This window comes from Lithobates pipiens, unplaced genomic scaffold, assembly GCF_037356315.1.
Source record: "Lithobates pipiens isolate NorthernLeopardFrog02 unplaced genomic scaffold, aLitPip1_a1.2 Scaffold_13, whole genome shotgun sequence".
Taxonomy (NCBI): domain Eukaryota; kingdom Metazoa; phylum Chordata; class Amphibia; order Anura; family Ranidae; genus Lithobates; species Lithobates pipiens.
The window spans coordinates 477,829,419-477,835,418 of record NW_027507718.1 but is presented as its reverse complement, the minus strand read 5'-3'; positions in this window follow the sequence as shown (position 1 = coordinate 477,835,418).

Genomic DNA, 6,000 nt, shown 5'->3' with positions numbered 1-6,000 from the left:
CGGATATTGAGGAACTGCTAATGGGAGAGTAGATTGAGGATTGGTTAGCCATTGAATGAACCGAAGGCTTATTGTATGGTGAAGTCTGGTGAGTGGTGGCACGATTTGGTTTCCTTTGGTGAGACGTGTGGATTATTTATCAGAGGATGAACCGGAACTGAGTTGAAACAGCTTGATCCGGTTGAAAAAAACCATTGCATAAGGACTATGATCTAATGAGATATACACTTATATGAAATTTATTTTTTATAATAGTAGTGATCTTGTTGTATATTTTAGGGGGTCTCTTTGGGTGATCACTATATATATATATATATATATATATATTGATATAATAGAGCGAATGATTAGAAGTGAGTTTGGTATACACGTAGTTAAAGCACTTTTTATGATCTTGGGGTAGTATTAGAAGGAGGCGCAACCCCCAAGGATATTTTGCACTTATTTTTACCCCACATAGGCTGGGAAATCAGCTAGGGTTTGCAGTGCACCTATAAGACCCCTTTCACACCAGGGCGTTTTGCAGGCACTATAGCGTTAGAAATAGCGCCTGCAAAACGCCCTAAAGAAGCTGCACCATTGTGTGTAGTGTGAAAGCCCCGAGGGGTTTCACACTACAGCGGTGCGCTGGCAGGACGTCAGAAAAAAGTTCTGCCAGCAGCTTCTTTGGAGCGGTGAAGGAGCGGTGTGTTTACCGCTCCTCCACCGCTGCTGCCCATTGAAATCAATGGGGCAGCGCTGTAATTCCGCCGGCAAAACGCTGCTATTGCGGCATATTGCCGGCGGTTTTAACCCTTTCGAGGACGCTAGCGGGGGTAAAAGCGCCCCGCTAGCGGCCGAAATGCGCCGCAAATCCGGCGGTAAAACGCCGCTAAAAATAGCGGCGTTTTACCGCCGCCGCTATCAGCGGTGTGGTGTGAAAGGGGTCTAAGGAAAAAAGGAGGAGGTTTGAGCGCCGGTACAATTATAGTTTTTTTGAAGTTAGAAAGTGATTGGCTACCATGTACAGCTACACCAGATTTTGCACGCTCCAGTTTTAGTAAATCAACCCCTTTATGTTACAGAGTTTGGGGGTGGAGTGGAATGCTCTGTAGTCCTCTTACTGGAAAAACCACCAAGTGAAAATAAAAGGGAAAAACTAGCAATGGTACCACCACATCTAAGGATTGGTGTGCTGCAGTATAATAAAACAAAGAAGCGCTCTATGGGTGAAGCATGAGGACTTGCAGACCATTACCAAAGTAAAAAGTTTATTTCTTGCACTTCTAAAAAATAACAATTGTCAGTAATAAAAACTTATAGAGGCAATCCTAGAAGCATGTAGTCAATACAGACTGACATTCTGTCCTCCTTCACTTCCAGAACGGCGCTTACGTCATCTTTTGCACCTGGCACCAGCCAGCTCTTCCAGTTTTCCCTGGCTCTATCTCCCAGCGGTGAACTTTACACCATGCTGTTTGCAGTGTGGCGGGACTGCACCCGCGATCAGCCACAGAGCGGACAGTCATTTATATGGGTCCCCCACCATAGCAGCTCAACTTGGACACCGACTGAGTTTGATTACTGGCCACAAGCTGAAGTTGATGGGCTATTGTTAACCCCTCTCTCCACCTGTATGTCACAGTGATACCCTAATCATTAAATTTTACTTTAATATCGGCATTGACTACATCCTTCTGTGCAGCTTGTGGCCAGTAATCAAACTCCGTTGGAGTCCAAATTGAGCAGCTATGGCAGGGGGCCCATATAAATGACTGTCTGCTCTGTGGCTGATCGCGGGTGCAGCCCCGCCACACTACAAACAGCATGGTGTAAAGTTCACCGCTGGGAGATGGAGCCTGGGGAAGCCGGAAGAGCTGGCTGGAGCCAGGTGCACAAGAGAACGTAAGCGCCGTGCCGGAAGTGAAGGACAGGATGTTGGTCTGCATTGCTTCTAGGATTGCCTCTGCGAGTTTTTATTACTGACAATTGTTATTTTTTAGAAGTGCAAGAAATAAACTTTTTATTTTGCCAATAGTCTGATAGTCCTCATGCTTCACCCATAGAGCGCTACTTCTTTGTTTTGTGTTCTTTTATCCATTCTTCCAGTGGTTGGCGGCTGCACTGGGTTCTAGCGCATTTTATGTTTTCCAGGATCAGTATATCCATGCATATGGCTGACAGCTTTTAGTGCGCAAGGAACTTTGTATTTGCTGCAGTTTAATAAATATTAGCTCTTGGATTTAGATGCACTTTAAATATTTTGTGGGCACTGAGCCACTGTGTATGCTTCTCTGATCTTCACTTTCTAAAACCCATCTGTCCCTCTATTCTGGGTCAGGGATTTACAGTATTGAAGCCAGGGGACCAGATTGCCAGCCAAGCAACTTGCATTTTCAGAAAAGGTCAGTGATGGCAGCTCCCCTATTTCGTTACCTTTGATTGCGAATGCTCAGCTCCTTCTCAAAGCTAGTCACAAAATACCATTCAGAATGATGAATAATAAGTGTATAGTCTGTTGAAATGGAATTTCTCCTCTGGATTTAGATCTGCAGCCAATGGAGTTTATAGTTCCTGGGTTTTCGGCTTCAATATTACTCTTTCAGTAGATTCCATTTCCACATAAGCTCTTTCCCACAACTAGGTAAACACGTCCCCATTTCCTTCCATTAGTAATCTGTCAGCTCAGCATTCTGTATCTCCATACCATATGCTCATTACCTCTCTAAACGTACTAATCTGATTCATGGGCCCTGAAGCAAGGCTATGTATGGCCAAAATGTCCTTGAGCCTAGGTTCATACTGACAGCGGGATTGTAATCGTGCATGTTCAACTGAACTCACACACTTTCATCCCCGCATGTCAGTCCGACTTTGGGGGCGATTTCAGGGACATCTGTGCGAGTTCCTGCACAGATGTCTATTGAAATCGCACCCGAAGTTGCCGAAAGTAGTACAGGAACTACTTCGGGTGTTGCAGCAATTCAGATGGTGTCATTGCCGGCAATAGCCACCGATTTGGCATGTCAAATCCCATCAATGTGAACCTAGGCTGAAAGAGAAAAATCTGCCTAATTACTATTAAGGGTGCGTTTGTAAAGGGAAAATCTGTTCTATGTTCACTACTAAAGGCAACCTGTTAAGATCAACTCCAGGTAGATATAAAATACCATTGTTCAGTCAGGCTACATATTCATTGAAGCATCACAAACTACACAGAGCTGGCAGAAGTACCTGAATCTGTCCTGGATATTGGCTTCCAATAATACTCATATGAGTTGCTGTCGGTGTTGCAGCCTGTACACTGCATACTGGACGGTACAGCCCTGAAGCAAGTATCCATCCTAATTGCAATGGTCAGTACAGCCCCGTGCCCATGCTGACCAATGAAAAGCTCATCTAATGCCCCTTCTTGTAGTAAGATGTCCCAAAGAAAGAAGGATTTCTCATAGGTCAATGCAGCCACATGATTGAGCTGACCAATGTGTACTTGCCATTGCAAGCATTATGATAGGTACTCACTCCAGGGCTGTGTATTGCAATGTACGGACAGTTACAGTAGCAGCACAAGGCATTAGGACCTGCATTTGCAGCAGGCCCTGGATAGGTGACCAGGGTATTTGGAGTTAGTTCACCTTTTCAATTTTTTTTTCCCCCAACACTGTCACTGTAAGTTTAAGAAAGGCATAGTGGTGGACAGGTATTTCTGAAACACGGTTCATGAAAGGCATTTCAAAAAATGAACACGGATGGGCCAGTGAACCCATGAATGGTTGTGATCTGAGCTGCCATCAGTCGGGGAGTCTCTGTACCTTGTAATCGCTGTGATAACCAATCGTATTGGAGAAAGGGGAGGAAGTAGTATTTAATCAATGAACAGGGTGCAAATAAGTATGTATATAGTTATTGCATGATGTGTGTGGTTTTTTTTTTTTTTCACTTGTGCTGCACTTTCCTATTACTCATGTTTATTTTTGCCTCACTTACTTTTCTTGTAGGTTTTCACTCTCTTTTTGAGCCCATTCCATATTATTCTCCACATATGATCTCTTTTTGGTCTGTGCAACATTAATATGCTGCACTTTTTTTTTACCCTTGTACTGCACGTTTCTATTATTCATGCTCATACTTGCCTCACTTATTCTATTATAGGCTGTCACCCTCTTTTTGAGCCCTTTGCTGTGTCCTGCCCCCCCCCCCCCATCAGCTTCCTTGATGGAGCTTACCCCGTTGGATTTATTCCCATTGTGTAGTGATCTGATATATAGTATGCACAGGTTTCATTTGCACTCCAATTCCTATGTAAGTATATTTATTATGCAGGTTCATGACATACCAATTATATAACTATTATATGTATTCACATCTCTTGTTTATGTCATGTTTTTTTCAAAGATACAAAAGTATTGGCTGTCTCCTGCTGAAGTGGCCTTTGCCCCATGAAACGCGTTCAATTGCATTTATTCCATTAGCATGCGATTATTATATAGGTCACGTCAGTTTCAGACGTGTCTATTATGATTGCTTTTATGACACACTAGTGTAGATTTTGTTTGGTTTTAAACTTTATATGGAATAAATGGTATATTTTCTTATTTACGGTCATTTATTTAATTTGGCACAACTCTTTCAAGTCCCATGAGCAATCAATTGCTCTTTTTGGTTTGAACGAATAAAAGGGGTCATTTTTGAACCTTTTCACCCTTCTCCACTCAACATTTCTCATCGTACGTCTCATCTACAGCCTGTTTCTATGTGATCTGCAGCTTAACCGCTCACCTACCTAAGGCTGCATATTCACACTTCAGCGTTTTGAATCACGGGCAAATTCACGGCAACACAAAAAATTTAAAATAACATTCAAAAAAGTTCAGGAGCTACTTTTGGGTGACATGCTTCCCACGATGCATGCTGCTGCGATCGTGGCACGCTTTGAGGCGTCAATCATATGAATGGCATTTCAAATGCAAGTCTCGCGATTTGCCATTCGTACATCAGCGGTTTCAAATCGCTGGAAGATTTGCAGCGACTCTGCCCGCGATTCCAAGCGCTGAAGTGTGAATACAGCCTAACACTGCACTCCTATCTTCAACCTCCTGCTGTATGTTACCTTTACATTAGCCCTTTCACCTCCTCCTTCCCCTCTGTATGACCTGCACATAAAGAGGGGATGCACTGTATCAAGATGACCCTGGGTTTTCTATGTTGCAAAAAGGTGTCATTTTGGTGACTTTCAAACTGTATGTTTTGTAATAGAAAATAAAATAAGATTTTTTTTTTTTCAAACGTTTTGGTCTCTCTTACGTAATAACAATTAGAGAAAGCAAAAAAAAAAAAAAAGTGGTTATTAAATGGCATCAAAGGAAAAAAATATTGTACGGTATATAAAATGAATTTTGGTACAATGTTTTATGACTAAATAATTGTCAGTCAAGTAATCAATACTGAAAAATGGCCCGGTAATGAAGGGGTATTACAGATCAGTACTCTGGTGGATAACCACTTAAATCTCGGACACTTTTACCCACTTGCTGCCCAGGCCAATTTTCAGCGCTGTTGCACTTTAAATGACAATTGCACGGTCATGCAACACTGTACCTAAACTATGTTTTTTTCATTTTGTTCATACAACTAGAGCTTTAATTTGGTGGTATTTAATTACCCCTGGGTTTTAAATTTTTTGCTAAACAAAAAAAAGACTGAAAATTGAAAAAAATATAAAAGTGGTTATAAATTTTTGCGAATAATTTTTCTTCATGAATTTAGGCCAAAATGTATTTTGCTACATTTCTATGGTGAAAATAACCCAAATCAGTGTATATGATTTAGTCTGTAGGAAAGTTAGAGAGTCCACAACTATAGTATACTGTATATCTGAAAATTGATCAATCCTAATGTACTAGATCAGGACAGTACAAATATCCCCCAAATGACCCCTTTTTGGAAAGTAGACAGTCCAAGGTATTTACTCAGGCTTGGCGTGTTTTTTGAAGTTGTAATTTGTCATAATTCTTTGGAAAA